This window comes from Danio rerio, chromosome 2, assembly GCF_052040795.2.
Source record: "Danio rerio strain M-AB ecotype USA chromosome 2, GRCz13ab, whole genome shotgun sequence".
Lineage (NCBI taxonomy): Eukaryota > Metazoa > Chordata > Actinopteri > Cypriniformes > Danionidae > Danio > Danio rerio.
In genome coordinates this window covers 28,679,697-28,698,524 of record NC_141022.1, presented here as the reverse complement: position 1 = coordinate 28,698,524, position 18,828 = coordinate 28,679,697, and the positions used below count along the sequence as shown (strand labels likewise).

Here is an 18,828-nt window from a genome sequence, read left to right as displayed (position 1 = left end):
TAGATGTTCGAGTGTAAAACGAGATGAAAAGCTGTTTACATGGATCAGCAGGCTAGCACAGAAACTTCACTGAAAATACTGGAGTAAAATAAATTTTCATCTTTTAAAGACATGGCACAGAAAAATGTCATTTAATGCAGTGCTTCTTGTACATTCTGAGACCCACTTTCTGTCATATATCAATCTGGCAGTGAATATCATTGATTTTTAAATAAAAAAAACCTTAAACGAGGCGATTTTGTAACAGTATATAGTTCATTGTAAGCGCTTTACTGGGTTACTGAAAATTAAAAGTCCTTTTGCATATACCCTACAGTAGAACAAAATCTGCCCTCAGGAACTAATTTTAGGTTTTCCTGTTGTTCTTTATGCCATATAAACTGATTTTCTGTGATCACTTTATTTGGAATTATTTTCATTAGCAAAACAGACAGACAATATTGTGTCTAATATGCAAAGTTGAAACTATTAAGTACATGTCTGCTGGTGGTACAAAGCATGTGTCAAACTTGTCCATGAGTATACAGACAGCTATGTGCAAGATGGAGTGGGATGCAGAAAACTACACCCACTCAGTATTAACTTTTTTGTTTGTTGAACGGTTTTATTAAATCGATATTACATTTGCAAGGCTATTTTAAACCCTCTTCTAATAAACAACTTTACCCCAGTTTTTTTTTTTTAAGATCAATGTTTTTGTTTGCAGAAGTGAGATGATGCATAAAAATTTGATGTGATTTCCACTTCTTCACACACCAAGCACTGCTTTAGATGTGGTGGAGAAAAGAAACCGGTGGAGCAGACTGCATTTATGACTGTAGAATTCACCTGATGTTGCTGAACACTGTTATTAGACTAAATAAATTCATTATTAATAGACTGAAAAGAGTGTTTAAAGAGAATTAACTTTTCAAAAAATAGAAAAAATTTATGAATTTAAGTATTAGTCATTTTGTACCAACTGATATGTGAAATTGGCAAACTATTTTCAATTCCAGCCAAGTATTTTATGTATGGTCACTATCAACAGTGGCTAACTTGCACAATTTAATTCATATAAAAATATTGCAAAATATTCAAAAGGTGATGTGACCCCAAACCCCACCTCTAATCCCAGGGTTTCTGCAAGTTTCACAAAGTTAAATTTAAGACACTTTAAGACCTTTTTAAGACCAACAAGAATGAATTGTAAAACCTATATAGAACTAAACGCTACTGATTTTTTAATAACTTTAAAAAACGTAAGAAATTATGCACATATGTATGTATGTATGCACAACATATTGTTATAATATCAGGTATAAATAGAGATTTGCCAAAAGCTTTGTATTATTGGTGATTAGATGTGTTGAATCGATTGGGTAGTTTTACATAAACGAAAAAAAATTAACGCCTGTTTAAAATGATTGACAAACAAGACCGGTGGACAGCCTGAAACCCAACTGTCATTGGGGGATGGGCAAACTGAACTTACAGGTTGTCCTTCTCACTGATGTAATAATCATTATAGTGACGACAGCCAATTACATCCAGCTTGGACCATGACACAAAAAAGGCACAGAAGTAGAACTAGTATCAAGATGAAGATTGATCATAAAGTAATTACCAACCGTGATAATAAGCTCTTCCTCCATTTTGATATATTGGTATTCTCTGGTGTTGCATGAATTTCCCTACCGTTGTAGGAGTGTGCCCTGTCCCCCCCTTATATTATTATTTATTTATATAGTGCCAAATTCAATAACAAATCTCTCTGTATACCATGTGTGGTGAAATTCTGCTCAGATGCACATGCTCACACAACTGACCAGCACATTTCCACCAGTGGAGATACAGTGCATGCCGAAAAATATCTTGTGTCAACTAGATGAAAATCAGCTAAGCCAGAAGAAATAAATAAATGCCAATTTAAATCAATGCAAACATGTGAATAATGGTTCATTATTGCAGTGCGGCATGTAAGACACCAAACGTGAAACGAGTTTGCCACAAGCGTGTAGAATTTGCCTCAGGTGTGCAAGTTGTGGAATTTATTTACTTTCATGTGTGATGCGAGTGACCCGTGTCATGTGGCGTTATGGCAACATCCATTCAGCCAAAGCCTAAGTACATTGTATCAATCGCAAAACTTCTAACAGATCCCAAATAAGCAGTTTATGTCATCATAAGCATTCTATCTCTATTACACAAACACTGTGTGGATTTATTTATCGTTTCAACATTGATATCGCAATATAATCATTCATAATAGACACATCGCAGGATATGAAATGCTGAGTCTGTATTATAATTTATCATTTGCATGTGTTTTTGAGACCTGTGACTGTATAAGGATTTTAAAAGCATTCAAACATAAGAAATTAAACCAATTGTAACTTTGATAATAATTAATTTTATTGTATTTATTATATCACGAAGTCTATGCAGTATTATTTTACAATTAACTATTTAATTACTGTATACCAGAGTATAGGGCTGGACGATATGGCAAAAAACTATATCACGATATATGTCTTAATTTCGGTTGATACCATATAATTCCAATATCGATATGGACAATATTAAAAAGACAAGAAAAAAACTGACAAGAACGCACACAATTAATGTCTGTACCTACAAATGTCAGCAAACTGATATATATATATATATATATATATATATATATATATATATATATATATGTGTGTGTGTGTGTGTGTGTTTGTAAAGGCTAAATACAAATAAAAAGTGAACTTTTTTTTTATAAAAAACAAAAGTTATAAGAGCCTGGAGGTATTAAAGACTTTTAATAATTTTAGAGGTATTATCTGACATTTGTTGGTACAGACATTTATTGTGTGCGTTTTATATATATATATATATATATATATATATATATATATATATATATATATATATATATATATATATATATATATATATACATATATATTATACATTATATATACACACACACACACACACATATATATATATATATATATATAGTTCATGGGGGTTAGCTTGACCAGCGTGATGAACAGAAACTTTTATTAGATTTTATTAGATTTTTGTATATGCTGAATATTTAACAATCAAAATAATACCAAAATCTTACAATTATGACATCCACATCGTTAAAAAAACAAACAGAAAAAGCATAATAATTATAATAAAAAAAAAAAGTTGTAACATAAAATTTTTCTTCTACATTCTTTCGGAAATGGGTTTAAAAGTCATATCACCGTTATTGAAAAAAAATCTATCGCGATATATACTGACATCGAATTATTGTCCAGCCCTACCTGAGTACTGTTAGACTTCTTATAAAACAACAAAATACTTCTTTATTTCATTTGGATGATTTCTTTATTGTATTTATCTATGCTCGTAGATTGTTTTTTTATGCAGATGAACTCCCATGAAGAATCATTTAGCACAGGCTCATTCTGAAAACATACCACTATATACATTTCTGGAGAACACCAAATCTGTCCCAGGAGCTACGTTTTTGGCAGTTTTTGTTTTTGCAAATCCACCAGAGGGTGCTCTGTACTCTTTTTGAGATCTCAAATTTCTCTTGCGAGTGCTATTTGCCCCAGATGTCTTACGTAAATCCACGTAAAGCCGCTGTCAACTGACTGTTTGACTGACTGACTGACTGACTGACTGACTGACTGACTGACTGACTGATTGACTGACTGATTGACTGACTGACTGACTGACTGAATGACTGACTGACTGATGGACTGACCCACCCTACTCTTTCCCTAAACACAACCAATAGTGTTTTCAAAAATACTGACTGACCCGTCCACCCACTTCCCTAAACCCAATGGACAGTTTTAAAATAAATCCAGAAAAAAAGCCCTCGTCTGATTTTTACCCCATTCTTATTTACTTGTTTATTTTATGGCTTCTGTTTTGTCTTACCCGTTGTCTGGAACTGTTCTTCGTCGGACTCAAACATAATATAATTCGTGATCTCCAGTATATAGGGCTAAGTTTTATAGAATGAGCCTATGTTGGAATCATCCTAATCAATCAAAAAAAATTTAATTTTTCCCAAATAGAGATATTCAAGTCCTTTGGTGAAATAGTATCATCACAATATATTGCAGAATAACAAAATATTGCAATCTTAGATTTATCCAAAACCGTGCACCCCCTATTCATTTCCATTTACATGTTCAAATAGCCATAAAAAAACAATAATGTCCAAGTATTTATTTTCAAACAACTTTTAATTTTAATCATGACAGAAAAGGTGTGCTCAAATTTCTTTATTTTTTAGGCAACTTGAAACATCACACTTTTAATGGCCCATCTGATATTGGGAATACAGCACTCAGTTTTACTTTTATAGAATTTTGGATTCCAAATAAAAAAAGGAATTATATTTCCATAATAATATATAAGACTAGTACAAAATATAATGCATATAAATTTAATGTATTGCTCTTAATCCCCCAATAACTAATCACTAATGTTGTGTCTAGCATACTATGCCATGAGCTCTAAGTTATCGGAAATGAAACTAGAATGATTTATTTACACATTACTGCCAATTCACCTGGTTTGAGAAGATCTATCACACTGGGAAAACAAGACTCGGCAAACTGGTGGCGTGAGAGAGTGGCTTATGAATGGAATGAAATCAGTCTGTGAACAAGGCTCAGCTGGTGATGCAATCAGGATAGATGAATGAACAGACGTGTGTGTTTGGGAGCGGTGCATGTATGAATGTGTAGTCCTGGGAAAAGCGGAAATGTAGTTTAGAGAGTTTGTGTGAAAACCAGCGATCTTCTGGGAAGCGATCGCTGGTTGTGTGACACATAGTCAGTTTTTTCAAATATAGTGCAGTCTATATATATATTTTTTTATTTTTTATTTTATTTTTTTTTATTAAAAACTATGAACAGTTAGTGACTTGCTTTTAACTGTTTTATAATCCAGACCAGGGACTTGGAATTCATCGATACATCAGTGTCATTGGTAATTGTTACGCCTGCACAATATTGGAAAAATCTGACATTGCGATATTTTATTTAGCTGTGACTTATATTTGCGATATCAATACAATTTGGTCAGATGACGTGAATAGCTTTATTTGGAATGAAATCACTAACTTTGATTGGCATTATCTTGTAGAGGAGAGAATCAAAGAAATTGCAAAAGATTAAAGGGAAATAAGAAGTCAGATATTCAGATATAGTAATACGATTACGATGCAATACTATGATGATATTTTACCTTTGATAATGATAGATCACAATATCGGCGATACATTGCAGGAAAACCATCCATAATATATCATGATACTTGTAAATGATCAAGGAAAAATGCATCAGAAAGTTATACGATTTATTTATTTTACTAACAGCACATATATTTCTAAGAATCGCAACATTGATATATGTTCGATTCGCTATAATGAGAAGCGCCACCTCATGCATATCACTATTTTGTCCTGCCCCTACCGAATAATCAAATGTAATGTAAAATGTAAACACTGCACATTCTTCATTGCTGATCAACTAATAATCCCAACTCCTATTTGCAGATGTGACTATTGTGAATACATACATTGCGATATCGTTGCTGAAATGATAGATTGTGCAGCTCTACTATTATAAACTACCACACTTTACTTTAAGGTACGGTTCTTGCTATTAAACTATTACCTGAGACTTTAAGCACAATAAAGAACTCATTTCCTGCTCTTATTAAGGTAGCTGTGTTTAGACACTGGGCAGGATTATGGATATAGAACAAGACCATACTTTATAAGTACTTATAAACAGTCAATATATTTATAATAAGCATGTAATAAGCCAGTACTTAATTTGTTACCATTTTTTAGCTTCTGTCATCTTTATTAGTTTTGTTTTTTTAAATATATTTAGCTTACTTCATTGTGTTGTTTCATTACACTACAAAAAGTTTCTATCATTAAAACTTCTCTCAACAAAATAAAACAAATATTGAAAGTCTGATGTACAACAAAGCCTACACCATAGGAAGCAAGCATGTTACGCAAGAGATTGGGGAATGCTCTTGTGTTTGTGAAATAAAGCCAAACTTTACTGAGAGCAACTGCTCCCTAATATTTCCTCCACATTCACCAAAGAGAGCCTCCAAAATCATTTATAATTCATTCGCCTCTCAGGTTTAACCCAAAACACTACAAACCTGTCTCAGTAAAACAGAGAAATGACAGCAAGAACACAGGTGAAGTGAAGTTTCACTACTTGTGTGATCTTCCTTTAGTCTGACAATGGCACAGATGAAAACAAAAGGTGAAACATTAACCCATCCTCCTCCTCCTCCCCATCACCAAACACCTTTACTCAAAAGTCTCACATACATATTCCCCTATTACAGCAACAGTATTGCACCTGTCTGGCTCCTTCTCTGCTCATCACACTGGGATTAATCATGTTAGCATGACTCAAACACAACAGACTACATTTTAAGCCTGCTGTTGACAAGTTAAATCATTTTTGCATTTAATAGATTAAATAACAGATGTTACACACAAACAACTTGAAAAAAAAAACAAGCCAGCATCTACTAAACTAACGTTACTAAAGCCCGCAACAATCAGTGTTTGCCATAACAAACTGCTCATTATATAATGAGTGCAGATAACAGTCTGCGACAGAGCCGATGCAGCTCTGCAAATACACATGAGCTCAATTACACTGGTGCATTCAGAAAACCAGCCTCATGACCGGGATGTGTGTGCCATCCTGGCCGCGGTCGAGCAGCTGGAGCCCGGCTGCACGAGTGAGGATCTGGCCTGAGGAGATGCAGCCAGTGCGAGAGCAGAGCAGCAGCACAGCCCATCCCCCACCAGCGCCGCCGTCCTCCATCTTTAATCTCCAGACCCGCTACTCTTCACACCCCAATAACGGCACAAAAAACGCATTTAACTCACCTGGGATGCTCATGGTCGTAAAGGTCGGCGTTCCCGCTATTTGGAATTCGATAAAACTTTTGCTAAATATGGATTTATTAATTGAAATTTGGACCAGGAGATGGAACCGCGCCTTTCAGAAGAGCAGCAATCCTAAACCGCCATCTGGTGGCATTTTCCACAATCGAATGGCGCGAGTCGAGACCGGAGCCCGAGCGCCCTCTGGCGGACACAGCCGAGAACAGACGACGCTCAGCGGGTGGTGGGGGGAAGGAGGAGAGACCCTGATAACCAGGATGAGCAGACGTGCAGTTTAAACGCTAAAATTGCACTATTTTACTGTTGATATGTGTAGTTTTTATAAAGCCGTGCTATTCTTAAATGTAGGCGTCACACGTGTCAAATGATAGAGTGTATTTTGACAACACTATGATTTTTTAGACGAGTAAGTTAACGTATTGTTGTCTCAAGAGCTCTGTAAATTCCATACAAATATGGCGAAAAAAATAGCAGAAATGTGTTGATTTTGTGTGAAATACTTATAAATATGTTATACGTAACGTGGCGTGTATATATATATATATATATATATATATATATATATATATATATATATATATATATATATATATATATATATATATATAATATATAAACACACACACACACACACACACACACACACACACAGTTAAAGTCAGATTCATTAGCCCCCCTTTGATTTTCTATTTCATTTTTTAAATATTTCGCAAATGATGTTTAACAGAGCAAGGAAATTTTCACAGTATGTCTGATATATATATTTATTTCATTTTTTAATGTTTTTAATAATAAGTCTTAGGCTACTTGTTTTATTTCGGCTAGAATAAAAGCAGTTTTCAATTTTCTAAAAGCCATTTTAAGGACAAAATTATTAGCTCATTTAGGCCATGTTTTTTCAATAGTCTACAGAAGAAACCATCTTTATACAATAACTTGCCTAATTACCCTAACCTGCCTAGTAAACCTAAATAACCTAGTTAAGCCTTTAAATGTCACTTTAAGCTGTATAGAAGTGTCTTAAAAAATATCTAGTCAAATATTATTTACTGTCATCATGGCTAAGATAAAATAAATCAATTATTAAAAATGAGTTATCAAAACTATTATGTTATATTAATGTGTTGAAAAAATCTTCTCTCTGTTAAACAGAAAATGGGAAAACAATAAACAGGGGGGCTGATAATTCTGATAATTCTGACTTCAACTGTATGTATGTATACAACTATAACTATTAAATATATAACTAATAAAACACATTATGCTTTTTCTTATATACATTTGCCTTATAGATTTATACATCTGTTTCATGAATTGTCAAAAACCACATTTTCAGCTAAAACTATTTATTGTTGAACTGAAGAAACAAAGTGGCCACATGATGAGTTGTCTGTAACAGTAAATTAATCTATTAATGGGTAAACTATCTATTGAAATAATATTCTAATTTGTAATGTAATGATTTGATGTATTCTTTATTCTAACTTTTTTAGCGTAGCCAATATCAAAACGTACCTAATGATCAATTGAATGATATGTTTTGCATCCTTTTTATTCCTCTTTTCTATTTATTGCATTAACTGATCTTGTCAGCCAGGTTTTCTTCAGCCTTATGCACTTCTTTTATGTGAGAAAAACATATTAAAGCTCTTGCTCTTCAGTAATTGACTAATCTGTGGTGACCTTTGGGTAATTGCACTCAGGGATTGGAGTGTAATGTATGTGGGTGGTCTTCACGCTGAGATGGCCTAAAGCTGTGGTCTGGTCCAGACTGGTCCTCTCATCCTATTGCAAGTGTGATGAGTCATTCGAACAAGGAGAAAGGTCTGAATCACAAAACACACAGCGGATTTGCCAATATACAACAAAGTTTAATAAGATGACAATGAAATGTCTTTGTGATATTTGCCTTCTCAAAATTGAAACAGGAAATAAAACAAATATGCAAAACAAAGCCTTTGCTGACAGCTGATCGCAAAAACATGTTTGTCACATTTTTAGCATATGGTCAGGGGCTTTACTACAAATTCACATCTTAATATTAAAATAATAATTGTGATTTGTCTGAATAATTTGTGGTACGTTATAAATATTGACATTGTTATAAATATTGACATTAAAATATATCTGACCTTTAGAAGGTATACTTCATTTAAATAGTGTTAAATTCTTTTTTAGGGTGACAGCTATTAAGCAGCTATTAAATATTGGTTTTTAAAAAATGTATACTTAGGATGGCTCAAATCATGAACTTTAACTCAATTCAAGTTTGTGTGTGTGTGTGTGTGTGTGTGTGTGTGTGTGTGTGTGTGTGTGTGTGTGTGTGTGTGTGTGTGTGTGTGTGTGTGTGTGTGTGTGTGTGTGATGTTGAATGAACATTATTACACATTGAGTTTTATTTTTTACATTAAAAAGTTTTACTTTTACATTAACCTTTTCTAAAGTTTATACCTTATTTGAAACACAAAAACATCTCATATTACAACCATATACTAGTAAAAATTTACTTTTTTATTTTACTTTACTTTTTTGAAGTTATCTACTATTTTGTCTCAATAAAATAACAATGATTTATTTTAATGTAATAAAAAAGTACTTTTTATAATAAGGCAGCAATCTAACAAAATAAAATCATTTGTTTTAAAATCTGTCAGCCAGTTTAGAACTCACAGCATTATTATTTTAGAATAAAACATATGTATAGATTTTTTTTTCACTAGCAGGAGATGATATTTAAATGTTTCATTAATTGTTTTACACTGAAAAACATTAAGTGTTTTTGAACAGTTAAATGAGCGTTGACTGAATACAGGGGTATTTTAAAGGGCACCTATTTTACCCCTTTTTCAAGATTTAAGATAAGTCTTTTATGTCTCCAGAATGTGTCTGTAGTTCTCCACGCCCACCATCCCCACATGCCTGTCAGAGTGTGCCTCAATCTCTAGCTGCATGCATCAGATAAACAGCGCAGTGACAGACATAAAAAAGCAGATCTCACTTAACGTTTGTGAGAAAAACTACAGTAAGAACTTTCCCAATGATTATTTGATGTATTTGTTGTGGAGTTAATTCAAGCCTTTCTGCAATGATGGGTCGCACACAATTTCATTACAAAGTTCAACTTTGTAACTGCGTTTAACTTTGCACTGCTTTTGCACGGCAAATCCAACAGGACGCACGTTAATATCCACTGCTGTATAGATGTCCCTGTTATGTTAATGTACAAGATAAACCTGATTTACCGTCCACACAAAACAGGATTGAAGCGTGTTCTTTTATAATTGTACTGACATGCGGCTGTGGTGATAAAGTCACAGCAAGCTGAACATCTTTAAATCCCAGTTGCTTCACGCACATCCTGTCTTGTAGATATTATTAAACACGTTACTACGGAAACATGTTAATATGTGGTTGTCAATCAATTTGGTGGGCAGGGAAACCGGACTCCTACGTCACGTTGTGGTGGGCTTCAAAATGGGATGAGTTTGAATCCTGTTTTTAAAAAATAGACTTATTATGTTTATATCACCCTATATGACTGTGGACACATTAAACCTGCACACAGTTCTGTCCAAACAGCTTACAAAAGATGATTTTCATCATATTTGCACTTTTAATTGATTTTTAATGAATAAGAACATGTCCAATGTAAGCTGATATAATAAATAAAAATAATAATAATGATAATGTTGCCTGAAAACCATAATGGTACTGATATACTGAATGCATATATACATATTTGGAGATGTCCTTTACTGACATAATGGCGTATGTCAGTTCTAGCTGGTTTAAAGATTCTCTAAATAAGAGTTCTCCTGGGAATGATGTGAACATGCTGCTTAAGGAGAGTAATACGATGTATGTCTCCTTCATGCCCCATCTCCCTGCCTTTCCTTTGCTTGACGATTAAAAGGCAATTTGATTCACCTCGCCTGGCTGCCTGTGAGCCCAGCAGTTTCTCTCAGGAGCTGTTAAATCTGCAACAGAGTCACAATTTCTGTGGGGACCGATCCTAATCTAGAAGATAAATCCCACAATGCAGACCTCACACTGCAGTGATATCCGATGCCAAACAAGCAACTGTGTTTCTCGATTTGCTGTTTCACTCTATTTACACTGCAGATGATAAGGACTAGCGGATACTGGATATGACTACAAAACCAGTCATCTGTGAAACTGATAAAAACCAGGTTATTATTCTCCTCACAAACACTTCAGGCTAAAGAGAGCACTTTTTATCCATCTATACTCGTAGGCTTATGTATTTGTATTTCCTGTTCAAGGCCTTCTGTTTTTTCCGCCCAGCTGCCTTCATCATTACATTAAGCGCATTGTTGTTTCTGTACACCAATATCTCTCCTCAGCAGTGGCTTTTGTCAGAAGGCTGATGGATTCGAGACGCTCTAACCCAATTAGCTGACTCCAGATTTATGAGCAGAACAAAAGAGAATTTTCTAGGCCTCCCTCTTCTCTCGGGATAAGAAGGGAATGGAAACGAGGCTGAAGTGGAAAGAGTGAGTCACTGATGAGAATGGAGATGGTGACACACATGGCTTCTGACATTAAACGTACACCTCTGGAAGACCTTTATATTTCAAAAAATGTCATGCTCCGTAGTGCTGAGCCAGAAATAAAAGTATTTTGTTGCTTATTGTAATGTTTCTCTATGAAATAAAACACATAAAAAGAAATTATGTACTTTGCCCATCAGATAATCAATAAATTGTCGTGGTTTGACATTGGTTGATTTCATGTGAGTTCAAACAAATTCAAAACAAAGATGAGCTAAAACATGTCATCCCAATTCACCCAACTTATTCTTTTACAAGATGTAAGATAAGCCTTTGGTGGTTTCAGCTCAAAATCCCCATCAGATTATTTATTATAGTCTTCAGAATCTTCCCATTTTGAGTATACTGTAGCTGTTTTTGTAGCCTGTGGCTTTAGTTAATTCATATAAATTTGTACGATCTAATTAGTACAATTTATTACGATTTGCTCATCCCCCAATGACGGTTACATTTGGGGTTGGGTGCCATGCCTCCTTTTTTAAATCATAGAATTTTGTACGATTGAATTAGCCACTAAACTTAAAATAAAATTAAAATACTTACATTATCTCGTAAGATCAGGCTGAAATAACCTATCAAAAAAGGCTTTAAGACCAAGCGGAATCCTCTATTGGCGGTCGCTTCGGTGTGACTTCAGCTAATTAGTTTTGGTCAATGCTAACAAATATTTTTCATGTCTCCAACATCCAGCTATGCAAGAAAACATACAATTTCACAATTTTTCGTTACTGTGTTGTTTTTATATGGAAAAAATATTTTACAAGTAACTTTTATTGTAAAATCTTGGACCTTATTCTTAAAACAAAAAAATGACCAATAAAAAGGTGTGAAGCACCAAAAGTGGCCCATATTAATATTTAATTTTATTAAATTTATTTTGGCTGAAATAGTCAAAAGTGTAGTTATGATGACCATCCGACAAGGTAACTCAGAAAAGTGCTTAAAATGTCACTAGAAATTTCATAATTAAATAGAACATGGTGTATAACTAAAAAGGTCCACTTTAAAAAATAAATAAATAAATAAAATAAAATGCATGCATTCATCACAGAAGGGAGAGGTATCATGAAAAAGTTTATGTAATTTTGTCTTGGTTTAATGAAGCTGGTGTATAATTTTAAACTGCTTGAGACAGTGTCTGGAGTTAACAGAGCAAGAGTGGATTTCCTCTAAAGCACAGGTGTAGGTTTAGTTCCAACCCTAATTAAACACACCTGATCAAACTAATTGACTCCTTCAGGCTTGTTTGAAACCTACAGGTAAGTGTGTTGGAGCAGGGATGGAACTAAACTGTGCAGGGCTTCGGCCCTCCAGGAATTGAGTTTGACACCCCTGCTCTAAAGCATCAGCCCACAGCTCCAAACTTATTTCATCTCCCAGTTCCTGCTCCCATTGTGGTTTTAGGCTCTCCATAAAAGGCAGTTTTTTGATAACAGTGAGTTATAAATGACTGAAATTGCATAGCAGACCTCGCCTCCGAGCCCTAACAGGTCATCCAGTCCAGCCGTATTCGTCAGGAAATTGTTAAAAAGAGACTTGTTGAGTTTATATGTCACTCCAATATGACAGTGGACACACTATACCTACACACAGTTCTGTCTAAACAGCTTCCAAAAGTAGATTTTCATCATAGGTGCCCTTTAAAGCAGGTTCTTTTTTGTGAAAAAACTTTGCGTGTGTCACAAGTGTATGCAAGTCTTGAGACATACTTCCTTAATAACAGACCATTCTGCATAGTTGCATATGTCGTCAATCATCTTGTCACATCATCCCATTACCTTCATATTTAATTTCCTACCTTATTGAAGATGCAGCAGCACATTAATCTGCTCTTTGTGGGTTTCTCATGCAGAGAAATCTCCTCAGGTGTTTGCATATTTATCTGTTCAGTAGTTAATGACCAAGCTCGTCTTTATAAAGCTCACATTGTTGCATATTAAATATAACACAAAAAGGTTAAATATTAATGAAAAATATTATAAACAATTTAGGAGTAGCACGGTGGCTTAGTGGTTAGCATTGTGACCTCACAGCAAATAGGTTGCTGGTTCGAGTACCGACTAGGCCACATGGCATTTCTGTGTGTACTTTGCATGTTCTCCTCATGTATACATGGATTTCTTCCGGGTGCTCCAGTTTCCCCACTGTCCAAAGATATGCGCTACAGGTAAATTGGATGAACTAAATTGGTTGTAGTTCATTCAACTGCGGTGACCCTTGATAAATAAGGGACTAAACCGAAGCAAAATGAATGAATGAACATTTTGACCCAATTCTCTTCACTTAACAGTTGGTTTTATGCCATCTCATCACATTTTGTTCAACACTTTTTTTACCAGGTTTGTATTTCAACTCGATTTCAAGCGAAATGTACTGTGGGTAATTTTATCCATATATGCTACAATATGTACAAATACTAATTTCTACATAATATAATTTGGGACACACTAACATTATTAATACTATTTAGGATGGAAAGTGTGTGAATTAGGACACAGAAATGGAATGTAGCCACAGAAAAAATAACTAAACCAGGCACAGGTGAACATAATCATTGATCTACTGATTAACCTACTAGAAATAAACAACAGAATCAAAAGAATTAGGAACATGGACTAAACAAGGAACATCCCTAAAAGGTAAACAAAAATAAAATGTATCCAGCATTATGAAAATAAGCAATAAGTTAAATAATTTTCTAAATCATAAATTATGATTCACATCACAATACATTTTTGTCCTATTTCCACAACAACATACAATGTTGAAAATGCAATCATTTGTAAATACTTTGTAATACTAGCTTGGCTTTCACGTGGTCGGTCACAATTGTCTAAAATGAAAGTGTCCATTTGCAGGCCACCTTAAATGATCAAATAGACAAATTAGTGTCATCGCTGTTAAAACTTTTTTTTCACATCACGTCATGTTTTCACAGCCGTAAGCTAACTATTCAACTATACAGTATGTCATGTTATTGTAGTGTCAAATGACAAAATTATGCAGCTAATTAATTGTTTCATGTTTCAATCTGATGCTGCAGGCAGTTTAAACAAAGCCGTTCCTAAAGCCACAAATGTTTGCTCTGATTGCTGCTCTCCTCTTAGTCTCCATAGCAACTTGACATGAGGGATGTAATTACCCTGACCAAAAGTCCTTGAAGATCACTTTTCCCTCGCTTCCTTTCCTTTGGGAAACAATCAATGGAAGGGATCAACAACAGGTGTAAAAAATTGCAACAATTTTAAATGACTCACAGGTTAGACATGAACTATTCAAATCACGTTGTTATCCTGCATATTTGCATGCTGTCATAAGTGAGTCATATGCTCTATACTTAGATTAATAACATAGCACATGTTTTTTTTTGAAAGAGCACTATCTATAGACTTCAGATGTTTTCCATAATATTGCTGTAGATTTGTCTAAGCTTTATTGATGCTCTACATCATTAAATTCCTGTGATGAGCATATTGTCCAGCTGAGAGTAGCATCACAAGAGTTCACTGGGCTCATGACTAAATCCGTGGCAGTTAAGTGATGCTCTATTGGTACTAAGGGGCACAAAGTGTACCAAGAATTCACTGTTTACAATTTCCTGTACTACGGCAGCAGTTCACCTGTAATTTTATGCAGATCAATTACAGCAAAAATACTGTATTTACATTTACAACACCATTTATCTTGCTCTATATCTATTTACAGCATTCTATCTTTACGTTAAACTATATAGTCATCTTCACAATGTAACTTTAAACTACAATATACTGCAGTAATATACTGCAGAACTGTCCTACAGTAAAAAAAAAAAAAAAAACCTTCATAAAATACTGTGTAATTTACAAAAACCCTTAACCCTTGTTTACCTCACTTTTTGACCATCTGACTATCTGAATGTTGCTGGAGAAACAGACAAAATTTGATAAATTTGGTAAATAATCATGTTTTTTAGCTGACAGACGGCGTGTCACTGGTGTGTTTTTCCATGTCCTGATATAGCACATCTGTTTCAAGTTTGAAATGTTCTGTGTTCAGAAATTATCTTTTGCAGACCTCAACTTAACAAGTGGCTATTTAATTTCCTTTAGGGTTCTGGAATGGCCAATTAATTGTTGAAATATTTTCAGCTTCAATTAACTGCTTCATCTGTGATATCGTGGGACTCGTTGTCCTGCATCAACATTACTAGTTAATTGAGATATGAACACATGGAAAGAACCACATGTAACTAAAAGAGTTTCTGATAAACATGTGCACTCTCCCATTTAATTATATAGTTCATAAATAACCCTGCAGGCAAAGGAGGTCAACAAGATGTCATATTGACGTTGTACCCCAGGGTTGTGGGGATGTTGGATTTTGTTTGTAAATGAAAATCGGGTTGACGACAGAATCCAACTTCAGGTCGACGTCGATGTCCAAGGTCCAACTTAAAATCAACCAAATATCAACGTCTCATCATGTTACACCTTGACATTGTGTGGACATTACTACCATGACATCTATCAGACGTTGGATTTTGGTCACTTTCCAACAACCTAAAATCAATAAAATATCATCAAAATATCATTTGATGTCATTATTGAACATCAAAATACCGTTGTCCTTAGACGCTGGCCAGATATTGAATTTTGGTCACCTGACGTCATGACCAAAATCTAACCTAATATTAACGTCTTATGATGTTGTGTGCCTGCTGGGAAGGGACTGAGGGCTGTAACTTGAGAATGACCTTTTCAAAAGATACACTTTTATCTAAAGTCTTCATATTGGGAGCTTAAAGGTAGACATTCTTACCACATAATTTCAAAAGTAAATGTTTATGTAAAATGAACCCTTTAGGTACAAAAGTGTATCCTTTGAAAAGTTTCTGTCTCTGTGACAAATCATACATTTATAAGACTGTATGGACCAACTACTGTAGAAAGCATCCATCAAACCATGACATTTCAACACCTTTACTGAATTATGTGTGCACTTTCATTTCAGTCTTTCCTCAGTTTTAAAACAAACCCAATAAACATAGTGTGTGTGCGCATGTGAGAGGGTATGGGTGTTTCCCAGTACTGAGTTGCACTTGGAGAGCATCCGCTGTGTAAAGCATGCTGGATCAGTTGGCAGTTCATTCTGCTGTGACGACCTCTGATGAATAAATGGACTAAGCTGAAGGAAAATAAATGAAAGAATATAGCCATTTTTATAAAATGTGAAAGGTTACTACATAATTAAGGAGATTGAGCAAATTTTAATGATCTGACGGATTTCCTGCATTACTGATTCTACACCTCAGCACAAGCTATGGCCATGAGTAATTTCCTGATCCCTCAATTAGTTTTAATGCTTTTAATGGTTAATCATGAATGCCCTCCTTCATCTTGAATTGGCAAATCAGGTCATTTTCATTAAGGAAGAATGGAATGATCAGAAAGCAGATAAGGCACAGCTGCCTGAGTCTTTGATAAGTTTAACTTCCGCTGTTCTATTTTGATGAATATTTTAAGCTTTGTTTAGGAACAGTTAAAAGCTGAACCTATAGTCTGCATTAGGAGCATCTGAAGGGTCAATTTTTCATCCTTGTCATTACGATTTTAGCCTTTCACAACTGCATCGATTAAAACATATCATACTTTTCTTTGCTATATTATCATCATGTCCATAAAGGAGATGTTAAAGTCATTTCCATACACATAAAATGAGAGAGAAAGGTTTCTGCCTCATAAAGCTTTGTTGCTTTAGCTGTCCATCAATTCACTTCTGTGATCACAGTTCATTTCTGCAGGGCAATGTTCTATGAGAAAATGCTGCCATGTGCAAAAAACAATATAGCGTAAGATGCCAACACTCCTTTAGCCTTAATCACAGAATATGCAGCAAATGTCTTTGAAGCAAGGACAGCAAACAGCAACCATGTCCAGCAGCTTAGCTCTATTTATACAGCACTGTAACCTTGCTCTGAGCTCTCAAAGCAGCTATTTTCCTTTTCCCCCTTTTATTGGTGTCTGCACATGTGACAACAATAAAAAAAAAAATGGATGAGATTGAAAACACTTTATATAATGTACACCTCTGTTTGCAATGATGGCCAATCACTGGCCGGTCAGACCAAGCCCACAAGCTTCAACACTCATCCTTCAGACTTTAACAAGCATGTTGACAAGGAGCGCATCCCATAAATAGCTTGGGACTTGATGCATGATGTATTTTCTCAAGAGGCAGGTAAAAATAGTATCAGAAATTCTTATGTACCCTAGTAGCCTGTTTAAGTAAGATCATTAGCTGCAAAGATAACTAAAGTTTGCAGGGTATCACTAGTGGGGGAAAAAGGGGGACTAAAATATATTAGACAATGTACAGTTGTAGTCAAAATTATTAATCTCCCCTGAATTATTTACCCCCTGCATATTTTTCCCTAGTTTCTGTTTAACAGAGAGAAGATTGTTTAAACACATTTCTAAGCATAATAGTTTTAATAACTCATTTCTAATTACTGATTTATTTTATCTTTGCCATGATGAAAGGACATAATATTTTACTAGATATTTTTCAAGATACTAGTATTCAGCTAAAAAAGCTATTTAAAGAGCCCATATTATGGGTTTTTGAAAATTCCCCTCCATGTAGTTTGTAACACAGCTTTAAGTGAATTGAAGTATCCAGCTAAGGCTTAAATCTGTTAGTGTACAGTGTTTAAAACTGTTGATTCATCTATAAAAGAGTCGACTCATAGTGCTTCAAACGAGTCGCCTTGATACCGATTCATTAGGTGTTTCGCCATGACGTACGAACGAAACCAAGTTATTCACGTGCACGCGCAAACCCGGGAGATTTCAAACCTGAGGCCCCGCCCTCTGACGCAGAAACCCAGACACACACACACACACACACACACACACCCACAAACACACACACACACACAAACATGCCGGTCGATTGAAGTCACACTGCAGATGGACATTATCGATTCTCTACCCAGAGATGAAACCTCAGCATTATAGCCAAGCAGTTGGAAACTACTGGAAACTTCTGCAAACTACATGCTACAAAGAATACTTCATCGGCGTTTGTTAAAGTAAGGATCAGTAAAGAGTAACTTACTGATGGACGTCAGGATGGATTTTTCTTCCTCCATTTCTCAAGTGTAAGTACGTGCGATTAAAGTTGCCTCGTTGACTCTAGCTTGCAAATGTATTTAGTTGTGATTTGTTACTTGTAACCGCGTGTACTGTATCAGGTTAACTCGCTATATTCTCTTATCGCGTGCAAAGTCACGTTAAAAACGCGACGCGTGCTGCTTTGTTAACGGAGCTCCGTGGACGAGGA

General features: G+C 34.9%; 1 protein-coding gene across 7 annotated transcripts in view; it reads right to left on the bottom strand.

The window, feature by feature from the left end:
- The window catches only part of stag1a (STAG1 cohesin complex component a), a 93,658-nt gene extending 86,570 nt beyond the window's left edge, over window positions 1-7,088 (bottom strand). For 6 of the 7 annotated variants that reach the window (XR_015477871.1, XR_015477872.1, XR_015477868.1 and 3 more), the window contains exon 1: window positions 6,920-7,088. The gene's annotated coding sequence lies outside the window, so the exon portion shown is untranslated. 7 annotated transcript variants of the gene reach the window in all.
- Window positions 7,089-18,828: the final 11,740 nt, after the last annotated feature.